The sequence below is a fragment of the Ranitomeya variabilis genome, chromosome 1 (assembly GCF_051348905.1).
Source record: "Ranitomeya variabilis isolate aRanVar5 chromosome 1, aRanVar5.hap1, whole genome shotgun sequence".
In the NCBI taxonomy this organism is placed as follows: Eukaryota; Metazoa; Chordata; class Amphibia; order Anura; family Dendrobatidae; genus Ranitomeya; species Ranitomeya variabilis.
Genome location: NC_135232.1, coordinates 793,402,033 through 793,416,966, shown reverse-complemented (window position 1 = coordinate 793,416,966; position 14,934 = coordinate 793,402,033). Strand labels below are relative to the sequence as shown.

At 42.7% G+C, this 14,934-nt stretch overlaps 1 protein-coding gene across 6 annotated transcripts in view; it reads right to left on the bottom strand.

Moving 5' to 3' along the window:
• The window catches only part of LOC143784732 (excitatory amino acid transporter 1-like), a 213,159-nt gene that overhangs the window by 138,873 nt on the left and 59,352 nt on the right, over nucleotides 1–14,934 (bottom strand). For 2 of the 6 annotated variants that reach the window (XM_077273302.1, XM_077273338.1), the window contains exon 1: nucleotides 2,918–3,043. The exons of the other annotated variants lie outside the window; for them this stretch is intronic. The gene's annotated coding sequence lies outside the window, so the exon portion shown is untranslated. Of the gene's footprint in view, nucleotides 1–2,917; nucleotides 3,044–14,934 lie in introns of those variants that run through there. 6 annotated transcript variants of the gene reach the window in all.

The window sequence follows — 14,934 nt, the reverse complement described above, 5'->3', positions numbered from 1 at the left end:
AAAGAGCAGGGTTAAATTCCTGCAGAGACTACCCACGCCCCCTAAGGTCAGATGGAACGACCATGCTTTAGTATCAGTGCAAAGGAGTGCAGCAGGAAACAAATCTCAGTAAACGGACCGGATGCCATGCGGCGAATGGTGTGCCACTGATGTGACAGCATGCACTGCGCAGTGCCAGGCATACGACCGCAAGTAAATGATTTGCGATGAGGACATAACAACTAGATGGGCATGGCTTCACTCAATGCAACCCTTTTAAAATTCACATGGATATCAGAGGACTAATAGAGACTGGCAGTGTAGCAACAGATATAAACTATCATACCTCAAGTTCATGATAAGTAGGCAAATTCTAATTTTAGTCGTAGAAGGAAAAAAAAGTTTCTAGGTTTCTCTAATCTTGTACTGTATGATTTTATGTCAATGTTCTTCCCTGTTAGTTTATCAGTAATGAGATGAACAGATGTTTTAAAAATATTAGAAGACCCAGTTATCACCGTTCCAATTTCAGAAAGAAAAGATGGTAGGGAGGTCCTATCACTTTTACCGTAAGACTCTTTTGGCAATTTATTAAATAGCAATAACCTATTATAACATTATTGGAATTTCTGCATCGCATTAAACTCTCTTCCAGGCAGGATTTTGGCTTGCTTTAGTTGTATGAAAAGACAGGGGCAATCACAGGTTTTATTCTAAAGTTTATTATGAAACATGTTTGCTGAAGGAGAAGTAGATTAATATTTTACTACGGAAGCTGATTAACTTCCACCCAATATGGAGCTTTTTTTCTTCCGAGCGCCACTCATACATTCGTAATTCATACATTCGTATATTGAGCAAATGTCTTTTTTGTATTCTCTGAACATTTTGTATAGATCTGACCCTGTGTGGCATAACACATTATGCCTTAGGCATATCGGTTCCGCCAACACTTCAATAATGTACATTGATAAACAATATGAAAAATACATAAGCTTAGGTTTTTGTCTGCACGGACTTTGCATTGTTACTTAATCTGCCCATGTCACAGGTCTGCTGTATGACTAATTGAAGTGAGGAAGATGGATTCATTACAATTACCCAGAATATGGAATGGTGAAATGCATTTAAAAAGTAAAAAAATTCTTGATCCACACTGATATAATAGCATGTTGTTCTCTCAGCAGTGTTAGGCATGGGTCACAAGCCCAATAAGCTGTATTAGCATCTTATTTGCCAACCGTCTGAGATGGAATTTACTAATGAAGTATTTAATAAAATGGAAAAGAAAATGAGCACTGAAAGGTATTGGACTTAGAGGCAGGTTTAATAGCCATTTTCTAGGTGTTGCCAGTGGGTAATTATGGGATTATTTCAGGTGTTTGATGTTGTCTTCTGAATCAGATATAGGGGCAGAATCGTTAAGTATGGCGCTGCACCGCCAGCCTCAAAAAGGGCTCGCTAAAGTACGATGTTCAGAAATGAATTAAGAGACGCATGCCACTTAATGAATTCAGTACTTTTATTTCATCAGCAACTTGTGAACGCCTGCCAGAAATGCAGAAATTGCCAGTCGGCAACTGGAGTAACATTTCTGGTGGAAGAAACGCTGCCACTTTGCTGAATTTCACGGGAGGGCATAGGCATGCTCTGGCTCCACCTCAGCTCTGCCCATTTTGGCAAAGCTGCATTAAATTGGCAGCCAAATGCCACACCATTTTTTCACAACACCACATTGTAGAAACATTTTGAGGCTTTTTAAAAAAAAAAAAAGAAATTATGCTAGTTTTCTGGCGTAAAAGCATTGATAAATCAACCCCATAGTGCTTTAAAAGCGTGTACTCTTACCACAAAGTATCTACTATCCTTCTTGCCTTTCTAGTATTAGCATTCCCATATTTCGGCAGGGCCCAAGCTGAACTTACATATTTACCCAAGACCTCTACTGAACTTCTTTGGTGCTGGGAGGTGATACCAATACAAAGACTTCACGGTTTTACCCCAAAAGGCCAGACCCTTTCTAAACATAAAAAGAAGAAATCTATACAAATAGCTTCCTATTAAATATATTGGTTCATCAGATAAAAATGTTACATTGATTTGCCAGGTGTGAGATATGAATATAGAAAATGGAGACGCATAAAATGGGGGAAATTCATTTGCCCTTTTCTTTTATTACCCATTCAGAACATGATTGTGTCTTTGCTAAAATTGTACTAAAATGTTATTACATTAAATTGTTAAGTATTTGTGGATGACAGTAATCAAAACTAAAACTAGGACAAATATTTTATATCGCTGGTGTTTATTCTTCATTCTACTAAAGACCGATAGAAGCAAACACATAAGCAGAAGAGCAAAAAAGAATACAACATAGAAAACCTAGATTGGAAGATACATCTTCAAGTCGTGATCATTAACAAAAAATAAGAAATAATACAGAGATAGAACATTTCCATAAATAGGTTTCGTACTAAGACCACTTGTTATCCCTTCATTAGTATAAGTAGTGTAGTTGACAACTCCAGCTACACAGCTTTTCCATCTAAAATGCAAAGCATGTGAGGAAAGTGGAGGGCATATTGTATGTGTATTGGAAGGCAGAAGAACCCTATATCTAACAAAAAGTAGAATTAGGGAATATTAGAATAGGAATGGAACATATTTGGATAGTTACATGCCAGATGTTCAGAATGGAGAATATATGTAGTCAGTAGAGTTGGCTTGTCATTTATATTAATTATTTTCATAATTAATTGGATGTACATTCTGATTTATTTTGATTTGGAGGAAGCCAGATACAAATGTGTCCCTTAAAGCCCAATAATTAAAGGCTTGTAGGTATGTGACATGATGATGTGACGTGACCTGTGATTAAGATTTTTGTTCTTATATGTAAACAAGGTAAGCATTAGATTTCAGTAGATGTAATTATTACCTGTTCCAAAGATCTCGTTTCCACAGATTTCCCCTCGTGTTACTGATCAGATGGAGTATCTCAAGATAGAAGAAATACAGAAATGTGTAAAAGGAGGCAGAGCAGGGGCTGCCTACGTGGGAGGGGGTGTTACAGAGTGAGAACCAGAGAGGAGGGGAGAAAGAAAGTGAGTGGGTGAAAGACGGAAAAAAAAAGGAAAGCATTGGAGTAAAGTTATGCGACTAACAGAAACGCTTATACTTACCTATAGCTTGAGGTTTACAAATCTGTAAATTTATCATTAACGCTTCCATTTGTGACAATTTTCCAAAATGTTGCAAAGTAGACTTATTGTTATATTTCCACTGCTCCTCAAGCATCCAATTCTCAGCCTAGGTTTACATGCAATGACTTGTGATCATATTAATATGATGATTAGAAATGATTAAACAAATACTAAATGAAAGCAGATAGGAAAGATGAAGATTCATTTTTATTGCAGTTTCACATTGTGATTGATGAATGACTGACTGACTTAGGCTGTTCACTCACATAAGATTTTGAATGTCTGGAATCTTTGCAATTATGCATAAATATGGATTCACAAGCAACATAAGAGACTAAACTGTTTGATGAGGTAACAACACTGTAAGTTTGAGAACAGAGGCAAATGATTGTCTGAATTTGGCTGTCCAAGTCCAAAAAATTCTAACCTGACAGATCACGTTTTTGACCGACTAGTGTGACACTAGTCACTACTCATGTCTTAAACAGAGAGGTGAGACAAAAGCAAAGTCAGGTCACATTCTGGGGTCAGAATTCTAAAAATGTAGCGGATCAAGACAAAGGGGCCAGGCAAACAGATGGTCAAAGGCAAATCTAAGGTTGAGCAACAAATATCAGAATGTTAGCACTTAAAGCTCAAAGCAGACACACAAATCACTTGAGCAGAGACCTACAAGACCCAGGATCTCTCCTCTGGTCAGTATCCCTTCCAATGGATGAGATGCTTGACTTGATTACAGACTTCCTAAGAATCCACAATTTTTTCTACCCAGCACTCTAAAATGTCATTGATTGAAACCAGAGGAGGCAGTAATGAAGGAGACAAAATTGAAGGGACAAATTCCTACTTGTGTAAGATGTTAGCAATGCGAAGGGACGAGGAAGCTTCAACCTAAAATCCACCGGATTGGCCACATCCAGAATCTAATAGGAAGTTGGAACCAATGAACTTCGGACCCAACTGTGACAATGGTACTTTAATATTTTTGGATGGCAACCAAACCTTATCACGTACTTTTAAGACAGGACCTAACAAACGATCGATTTCTATAAAAATCATAGTGCTCTTAGGGAGAAGGAAGGATGGGAGGTTCTGAAGAAGAAACTGAACCAAGACTGTGCAATAGTGCTTCAACCTTCACATTCTTGGACCCCGGTCTGAACGTGATCGAGAAATTATATCTAGAGAAAAACCAAGGACCATCTGACCTGCCTAGGAGTTAGCCATTTATCTAATTCAATACATGGTTCTTGGAGATCTAGTTGGATTAGAAATGAAGCAGACATAAAACATTTGGTGAGAACCCAGATCAGGAAAAAAAAATCGAATATCTTCAAGGTAAAATCACAACATATCTCCCAAAGCAACAAAAAAAAATATAATTAAAAACGTTTTGAAATAATCCTGATGCATTGGTTAACCCAAATGGCATGACAGAGTTTTCAAATAAACCCTCAAATGTTAAAAAACACAGTTTTCCACTCATCTCCCATCTTGATGCGGATCAAATTGTAAGTCCCTATATGGTCAAGTTTGGAAAATCAGCAGATCATATAGGTCGGGGATAAGTAAAAGTGGGTAAGAGTTCAGGTCTCAGAAATCGAGGCAAGGACGGAGGCCACCATCTTTCTTTTTTACACAGAAAAATCCAGCAGCTACAGGGAGGAAGAAGGACGGATATGACCTTTCTGTAAACTTTTGTTTATATAATTTTTCATGGCTGTACATTCAGTCCCAGACAAATTGTAAAAGAAAGCTTTAGGTAATTTGGCATTAGGGATAAGATCAACAGCACAATCATAAAGATGACGGGGAGGTAACGTTTCCGCCTCTTTATCTACAAACACATCTACTTTTTTTTTTTTTTTTTTTTTTTTTAAAGGTACCCCTGCAGACCCTCCAGACAAGAAGAGCATATTTGTACAGAACGGAGACATTTCTTAGAACATTTAAGACTCCACTTAATCACCGTGGAGTTACGGGGGGTCAGCAGGCACCCCGGTCCGCTAGCTGGAACCACATGGACCAGGAATAGTCCTGACGAATGCCAGCTCTCCTTTTAATGTGGGCATAATGCTACTTAGACAACACAGGATGAGGGTAAAACAGTGTGGTAATACTTTATTGAACCACAAAACAGGCAGATAACACATGGAACAGTCCCAGAGCTTCTACCTTCTGCAGATTCGATGGGATAATGGCAGCAGTGGCATGCACACATAGAGGAGGTAACAACAAGCTTAGGAAGATGACCGTCCATTGATGTACAAAGCCAGTTGACCCGAGGGTCATAACCTGGCTTCTCTGAACATCTCCATGGAGCTAGGCGACCGGCGAGTCCCAATCCTGACTTCCTCCAAATGTATCCATGGTTCAGCGATTGTCAATAGAGCAGATCTGCATTCTCCCAACCAGGTCTGAGGTCCCCTAGCTTGTTTCCTGTAGAATGATAGATGTATGTCGATCGTGATGGAGCCATGATGTATTGGCTGCAGTCCTGTAGGGCCCATAGATGTTTTGATATCTCGGCTGAATCTCTGGCTGTCTCTCCCTCTCTCTGTCCCTCTCGTAGGGGCATATCACATTTTTTATGTATAACAAGTGTCCTTCAGTCAAGCATCACAGATAAGGGGGAGAATGGTGACGATCAAGTCACATTGTTTGATTATGTAATCTATTTGTATAGATTTTCTTCCTCTGTTTGGGAATGCGAACAAACTGTCTAACATGGACAATGCATGTAATCAATATATCAGCAAACATCATTGTTCAGTGGCCATACATTCCTGTTGTACAAAGATGGCAGAAAATAAACTGTAGGAGTCTAGGAGATAATATTAGAGGTAATATTCGTCCTACAAGAGGAGTCAATACTTCAGACAACAGTTTATGATTCTGGTCCTACACAATTTACGTCTGTTTAATTAAGATACAATGCCGTTTCTCCACAATCACCTTCTGACACTAATCAATAACAGGATTGTGAATAAGCAGCCATGGAAGCCCTAGAACCGCCCCAGCAGGCAAAAAAAAAAGTCATAGAATGATAATGTTGGAAGAGACCTCCTGGGTCATTTTGTCCAACCCCCAATATTGCCTTGCACTGGCGTGTACTCCGGCGGACAGAGAATGAACTTTAATCCAATATTGCAGCCAGCATGCAGCCAGCGGGTAAGGAAAGGGTGAATCAAACACCCCAAAACCCCGCCCATATGACCCAAAACCGGTCCCGCCAAATTCAGGTGACAGGTTCCCTTTAATCAATAGGAAGGGATGTGACTGGGTGCTGCCGTGGACTCATTAAAAGAGCATTACCGGTAAGTAATCCGGCTTTTTACCCTTCGCCACGACAGCACCCACTGGAGAGATTTCCAGAGACCAGCCCCCGGGGAGGACATCATGCTGAGGACAGTCCTGCCAAAGTTTAGGTCAGAAGTTGATGAAAGATCAAGCCTATAGCGGTTATAGAAGGTAGAAGGAGCCAACCACGTTGCCGCCTTAAATATGTCCTCAATTGGAACGTTTCCCCTTTCAGCCCAAGAAGATGCCATAGCTCTGGTGGAATGTGCTTTAATGCACTCCAGAGGTTCCTTATTTTTCATGGAGTAGGCCAGCCACATAGCGTCTCTAATCCACCGGGATAAGGTGCCCCTCGTGACTCCATACCCCTTCTTTTTGCCCTGGAAGGATATGAACAGAGCCCTACACTGCCTCAAACTTCTAGTCCTTTCAATATACTGTAAAACTACTCTCCAGATGTCTAGAGTGTGAAACGAGGGGGGGGTACTGTTGTGAAATTGGATTTTGGGCTCCCCCGGTGGCCACTGGTGGAATTGAACTGGTGTGCATCATCCTCTCTGTTCACCTGTTTCCATCAGGATTTGGGAGTCGCTATTTAGCCTTGCTCCTCTGTCACTTCCATGCCGGTCAACATTGTAATCAGAAGCCTTTCTGTGCATGTTCCTGCTGCTAGACAACTCCCAGCTAAGTTGGACTTTAGTCCTTGTTTGTTTTTGCATTTTGTTCCAGTTCACAGCTGTAGTTTCGTTTCTGTGTCTGGAAAGCTCTTGTGATCTGAAATTGCCACTCTGATGTTATGAGTTAATACTAGAGTCTTAAAGTAATTTCAGGATGGTGTTTTGATAGGGTTTTTAGCTGACCATGAAAGTGCCCTTTCTGTCTTCCTGCTATCTAGTAAGCGGACCTCAATTTTGCTAAACCTATTTTCATACTACGTTTGTCATTTCATCTAAAATCACCGCCAATATTTGTGGGGGCCTCTGTCTGCCTTTCGGGGAAATTTCTCTAGAGGTGAGCCAGGACTATATTTTCCTCTGCCAGGATTAGTTAGTCCTCCGGCCGGCGCTGGGCGTCTAGGGATAAAACGCAGGCTACGCTACCCGGCTACTGTTAGTTGTGCGGCAGGTTTAGTTCATGGTCAGTTTAGTTTCCATCCTTCCAAGAGCTAGTTCTTATGTTTGCTGGGCTATGTTCTCTTGCCATTGAGAACCATAACAGTTTGACCGGACACAAAGGGTTAAATTAATTGACAGAGAAAGGAGAGAAAAGAGAAGTCTGCTGAAGATTTTTTTTTTTTTTTTTCCTTCAGTTCTGAGTGTGCTTGTAATTGAATCTCTTGCAAGTCTGCCTATATTGCAGCCTTTCTCTCTCTCTCTCCTTCTAATCCTGGAATGGCTCTGTGTTCACCTGTTTAAAATGGATATTCAGAGTTTAGCTGCAGGTTTGAATAATCTCACCACGAAAGTTCAAAATTTACAAGATTTTGTTGTTCATGTTCCTATATCTGAACCTAGAATTCCTTTGCCTGAATTTTTCTCGGGGAATAGATCTTGCTTTCAAAATTTCAAAAATAATTGCAAGTTGTTTTTGTCCCTGAAATCTCGCTCTGCTGGAGATCCTGCTCAGCAGGTCAGGATTGTGATTTCCTTGCTCCGGGGCGACCCTCAGGATTGGGCTTTTGCATTGGCTCCAGGGGATCCTGCGTTGCTCAATGTGGATGCGTTTTTTCTGGCCTTGGGGTTGCTTTATGAGGAACCTCAGTTAGAACTTCAGGCGGAAAAGGCCTTGATGTCCCTATCTCAGGGGCAAGACGAAGCTGAAATATACTGCCAGAAATTCCGTAAATGGGCTGTGCTTACTCAGTGGAATGAGTGCGCCCTGATGGCGAATTTCAGAGAGGGTCTCTCTGATGCCATTAAGGATGTTATGGTGGGGTTCCCTGTGCCTGCGGGTCTGAATGAGTCCATGACAATGGCTATCCAGATCGATAGGCGTCTGCGGGAGCGCAAACCTGTGCACCATTTGGCGGTGTCTACTGAGAAGACGCCAGAGAATATGCAATGTGATAGAATTCTGTCCAGAAGTGAACGGCAGAATTTTAGACGAAAAAATGGGTTGTGCTTCTATTGCGGTGATTCAACTCATGTTATATCAGCATGCTCTAAGCGTACTAAGAAGCTTGATAAGTCTGTTTCAATTGGCACTTTACAGTCTAAGTTTATTCTATCTGTGACCCTGATTTGTTCTTTATCATCTATTACCGCGGATGCCTATGTCGACTCTGGCGCCGCTTTGAGTCTTATGGATTGGTCCTTTGCCAAACGCTGTGGGTATGATTTGGAGCCTCTTGAAACTCCTATACCCCTGAAGGGGATTGACTCCACCCCATTGGCTAGCAATAAACCACAATACTGGACACAAGTAACTATGCGGATTAATCCGGATCACCAGGAGATTATTCGCTTTCTTGTGCTGTATAACCTACATGATGTGTTGGTGCTTGGATTGCCATGGCTGCAATCTCATAACCCAGTCCTTGACTGGGAAGCTATGTCTGTGTTAAGCTGGGGATGTAAGGGGACGCATGGGGACGTACCTGTGGTTTCCATTTCATCATCTATTCCCTCTGAGATTCCTGAATTCTTGACTGAATATCGTGACGTTTTTGAAGAACCTAAGCTTGGTTCATTACCTCCGCACCGGGAGTGCGATTGTGCCATAGATTTGATTCCGGGTAGTAAATACCCTAAGGGTCGTTTATTTAATCTGTCTGTGCCTGAACATGCTGCTATGCGAGAATATATAAAGGAGTCCTTGGAAAAGGGACATATTCGTCCTTCGTCATCTCCCTTAGGAGCCGGTTTTTTCTTTGTGGCTAAGAAAGATGGCTCTTTGAGGCCGTGCATTGATTATCGGCTTTTGAATAAAATCACGGTTAAATATCAATATCCGTTGCCACTGCTGACTGATTTGTTTGCTCGCATAAAGGGGGCCAAGTGGTTCTCTAAGATAGATCTCCGTGGGGCGTATAATTTGGTGCGAATTAAGCAGGGGGATGAGTGGAAAACCGCATTTAATACGCCCGAGGGCCACTTTGAGTATTTGGTGATGCCTTTTGGTCTTTCAAATGCCCCTTCAGTCTTTCAGTCCTTTATGCATGACATTTTCCGTGATTATTTGGATAAATTTATGATTGTGTATCTGGATGATATTTTGATTTTTTCGGATGACTGGGACTCTCATGTCCAGCAGGTCAGGAGGGTTTTTCAGGTTTTGCGGTCTAATTCCTTGTGTGTGAAGGGTTCTAAGTGCGTTTTTGGGGTTCAAAAGATTTCCTTTTTGGGATATATTTTTTCCCCCTCTTCCATCGAGATGGTTCCTGTTAAGGTTCAGGCTATTTGTGATTGGACGCAACCCTCTTCTCTTAAGAGTCTTCAGAAATTTTTGGGCTTTGCTAACTTTTATCGTCGATTTATTGCTGGTTTTTCTGACGTTGTTAAACCATTGACTGATTTGACTAAGAAGGGTGCTGATGTTGCTGATTGGTCCCCTGCTGCTGTGGAGGCCTTTCGGGAGCTTAAGCGCCGCTTTTCTTCCGCCCCTGTGTTGCGTCAGCCTGATGTTGCTCTTCCTTTTCAGGTTGAGATCGACGCTTCTGAAATCGGAGCTGGGGCGGTTTTGTCGCAGAGAAGTTCCGATTGCTCCGTGATGAGACCTTGTGCTTTTTTCTCGCGTAAATTTTCGCCCGCCGAGCGGAATTATGATGTTGGGAATCGGGAGCTTTTGGCCATGAAGTGGGCTTTTGAGGAGTGGCGTCATTGGCTTGAGGGGGCTAGACATCAGGTGGTGGTATTGACTGACCACAAAAATCTAATTTATCTTGAGTCCGCCAGACGCCTGAATCCTAGACAGGCGCGCTGGTCGTTGTTTTTCTCTCGGTTTGATTTTGTGGTGTCCTACCTGCCGGGGTCTAAGAATGTTAAGGCGGATGCCCTTTCTAGGAGTTTTGAGCCTGACTCCCCTGGTAATTCTGAACCTACAGGTATCCTTAAGGATGGAGTGATATTGTCTGCCGTTTCTCCAGACCTGCGGCGGGCCTTGCAGGAGTTTCAGGCGGATAGACCTGATCGTTGCCCACCTGGTAGACTGTTTGTTCCTGATGATTGGACCAGTAAAGTCATTTCTGAGGTTCATTCTTCTGCGTTGGCAGGTCATCCTGGAATCTTTGGTACCAGGGATTTGGTGGCAAGGTCCTTCTGGTGGCCTTCCCTGTCTCGAGATGTGCGAGGCTTTGTGCAGTCTTGTGACGTTTGTGCTCGGGCCAAGCCTTGTTGTTCTCGGACTAGTGGATTGTTGTTGCCCTTGCCTATCCCGAAGAGGCCCTGGACGCACATCTCGATGGATTTTATTTCGGATCTTCCTGTTTCTCAGAAGATGTCTGTCATCTGGGTGGTGTGTGATCGTTTCTCTAAGATGGTCCATTTGGTTCCCCTGCCTAAGTTGCCTTCTTCTTCCGAGTTGGTTCCTCTGTTTTTTCAAAATGTGGTCCGTTTGCATGGTATTCCGGAGAATATCGTTTCTGACAGAGGTACCCAATTCGTGTCTAGATTTTGGCGAGCATTCTGTGCTAGGATGGGCATAGATTTGTCTTTCTCGTCTGCTTTCCATCCTCAGACTAATGGCCAGACCGAGCGGACGAATCAGACCTTGGAGACATATTTGAGGTGTTTTGTGTCTGCGGATCAGGATGATTGGGTTGCTTTTTTGCCTTTAGCGGAGTTTGCCCTCAATAATCGGGCCAGCTCTGCCACCTTGGTGTCTCCCTTTTTCTGTAATTCGGGGTTTCATCCTCGATTTTCTTCTGGTCAGGTGGAATCTTCGGATTGTCCTGGAGTGGATGCTGTGGTGGAGAGGTTGCATCAGATTTGGGGGCAGGTAGTGGACAATTTGAAGTTGTCCCAGGAGAAGACTCAGCTTTTTGCCAACCGCCGGCGTCGGGTTGGTCCTCGGCTTTGTGTTGGGGACTTGGTGTGGTTGTCTTCTCGTTTTGTCCCTATGAGGGTTTCTTCTCCCAAGTTTAAGCCTCGGTTCATCGGCCCGTACAAGATATTGGAGATTCTTAACCCTGTGTCCTTCCGTTTGGACCTCCCTGCATCTTTTTCTATTCATAATGTTTTTCATCGGTCATTGTTGCGCAGGTATGAGGTACCGGTTGTGCCTTCCGTTGAGCCTCCTGCTCCGGTGTTGGTTGAGGGCGAGTTGGAGTACGTTGTGGAAAAAATCTTGGACTCCCGTGTTTCCAGACGGAGACTCCAGTATCTGGTCAAGTGGAAGGGATACGGTCAGGAGGATAATTCTTGGGTGACTGCCTCTGATGTTCATGCCTCCGATTTGGTCCGTGCCTTTCATAGGGCTCATCCTGATCGCCCTGGTGGTTCTGGTGAGGGTTCGGTGCCCCCTCCTTGAGGGGGGGTACTGTTGTGAAATTGGATTTTGGGCTCCCCCGGTGGCCACTGGTGGAATTGAACTGGTGTGCATCATCCTCTCTGTTCACCTGTTTCCATCAGGATGTGGGAGTCGCTATTTAGCCTTGCTCCTCTGTCACTTCCATGCCGGTCAACATTGTAATCAGAAGCCTTTCTGTGCATGTTCCTGCTGCTAGACAACTCCCAGCTAAGTTGGACTTTAGTCCTTGTTTGTTTTTGCATTTTGTTCCAGTTCACAGCTGTAGTTTCGTTTCTGTGTCTGGAAAGCTCTTGTGATCTGAAATTGCCACTCTGATGTTATGAGTTAATACTAGAGTCTTAAAGTAATTTCAGGATGGTGTTTTGATAGGGTTTTTAGCTGACCATGAAAGTGCCCGTTCTGTCTTCCTGCTATCTAGTAAGCGGACCTCAATTTTGCTAAACCTATTTTCATACTACGTTTGTCATTTCATCTAAAATCACCGCCAATATTTGTGGGGGCCTCTGTCTGCCTTTCGGGGAAATTTCTCTAGAGGTGAGCCAGGACTATATTTTCCTCTGCCAGGATTAGTTAGTCCTCCGGCCGGCGCTGGGCGTCTAGGGATAAAACGCAGGCTACGCTACCCGGCTACTGTTAGTTGTGCGGCAGGTTTAGTTCATGGTCAGTTTAGTTTCCATCCTTCCAAGAGCTAGTTCTTATGTTTGCTGGGCTATGTTCTCTTGCCATTGAGAACCATAACAGAAGGGTGGATCTATTGATAGGGCCTGAATGTCGCTGACTCTCCTTGCCGATGTTAGTGCTACTAAGAAGTCTGCTTTTAGTGACAGGTGTTTTAGAGATGCTGTATCTATAGGCTCAAATGGAGGTTCTTTTAGAGAGTCTAGGACTAGGTTTAGATCCCAGGGAGATACTCTAGGTATGTGGACAGGAGTAACTCGTTCACAGGCCATGATAAAACGGGACACCCATTTATTCCCTGCAACATTATGGCCATAGAGGGCGCCTAGATCGAATACGTGGACCTTTAGTGTATTTGCAGAAAGACCTAACTCTTTCTCTTTTTGTAGGAATTCTAAGATAGGTCTTATCGAGATTTCTGAGGGGTCGGAATTTGTATGAAACTGAAGACATTTTTTCCATATTTTGGCATAGATCTTTGTAGTAGATGGTTTTCTGCTATGCAGGAGTGTATTGATTAGTCCCTTTGAAAAACCCCTAGAACTTAGTATCTGCCTTTCAAATTCCAGGCCATCAGGTGGAGGTTGTCCACTTGGGGGTGGAAGAAAGGTCCCTGAGAGAGTAGGTCTGGGATTGAGGAAAGGACCCATGGGTCTGTCACTGACATTGTTTGTAGGCACGAGAACCATGGTCTCTTGGGCCAAAATGGTGCTATTAATATTATCCTGGCCTGCTCTTCTCTGATTTTCCGTATGACTTGAGGAAGTAGAATTATCGGAGGGAAGGCATATGCTAGATTGAATTTCCAAGGTATTTGAAGAGCGTCTAGAATGTCCGGGTGGTCCGAGATGCAAACTTCTGCACTTGTCTGTTTTGTCTCGTAGTGAACAGGTCTATCTGAGGATGGCCCCATAGTAATGCTATCTTGTGGAAAATGCGAGGATTTAGGCACCATTCTCCCTGTTGTAGAGTGTATCGACTTAGGAAGTCCGCATGTTGATTGTTCTCTCCGTTGATGTGAAGGGCAGAGAGAGAGAGACAGCAGATGTTTTTCATCCAGGCTCAAGATCTTTTCTGCGGAAGACAGAGCATCTGATCGAGTACCCCCTTGTTTGTTTAGGTATGCCACTGTAGTAGTGTTGTCTGAAAAGATTCTGACATGTTTTCCTTGAAGCTGTGGAAGAAATTTACATAATGCATAAGTAACTGCATTTAGTTCTTTTAGATTAGATGAATATCGGATTTCCTCTTTATTCCATATTCCCTGGCAGAAACTATCTCCCATATGTGCGCCCCACCCGTGGGGACTAACATCAGTAGTTAAAGTATGGGATGGTGTTATTACCCAAGGAACACCCCCGCTAAATGTTTACTATCTAACCACCATATTAAGGAAGCTAGAACTTCCTGCGACAAGGTTATCTTTGATTCGAGGTGACCAAGAAGTTTTTTCTCTTCCCTAAGAATTTGATGTTGCAGTGTCTGGGTATGGTATTGTGCCCACTGGACAGCTGGAGTACAGGAAGAAAGAGATCCTAACAAGGACATTCCTTCCCTTAGGGACATTCGAGGTTCATCAATCGCAGCAGTTACTTTTTTTCTTATTAGTAATATTTTTACCTGAGGGAGTAGACATCTTTGTTTTGTAGAATCTAGATGAAACCCTAAAAATGTCTGGAGGGAAAGTAAGATAAGTCTGGATTTTTCGAAGTTGATGATCCAAGCCCAGGTCCTGTAAAGATGAGACAGTGTAAGCTAAGCATTTAGCACAGTGAAGGGTCGAATTTCCGACAACTAAAAAGTCATCCAAGTAGGGGATGATTAAAGTGTCCTTTTGACGAAGGTAGGCCATCACCTCTAACATCACTTTGGTGAAGATCCTTGGTGCCGTGGAGAGGCCAAAGGGCATAGCCGTGTACTGGAAATGATGGATTTCCCCTTCGAGTGTTACTGCGACCCTGAAGTATCTTTGGTATCTGTTATGGATAGGGAGATGGTAATATGCATCTTTTAAATCAATACCCCCCCATCTTACAGTTTGGAAAAAGGAGCTTAATGATAGATCTAATGGATTCCATTTTAAATTTATGATTTTGAATAGATGTGTTGAGCTTTTTCAGATTTATAATTGTTCTCAATGAACCATCGGGCTTAGGGATTAGAAATAATGGAGAATAGAAACCACTACCTTCTTGTCCCTTTGGAACTCTCACTAATACATTTTTATCTATCAGGCTTTGAATCTCTAGTTCAAGGGACCCTTTTTTGTATCGGTGATCTGAGGGTTGTTATAATAAATGAATCGTTG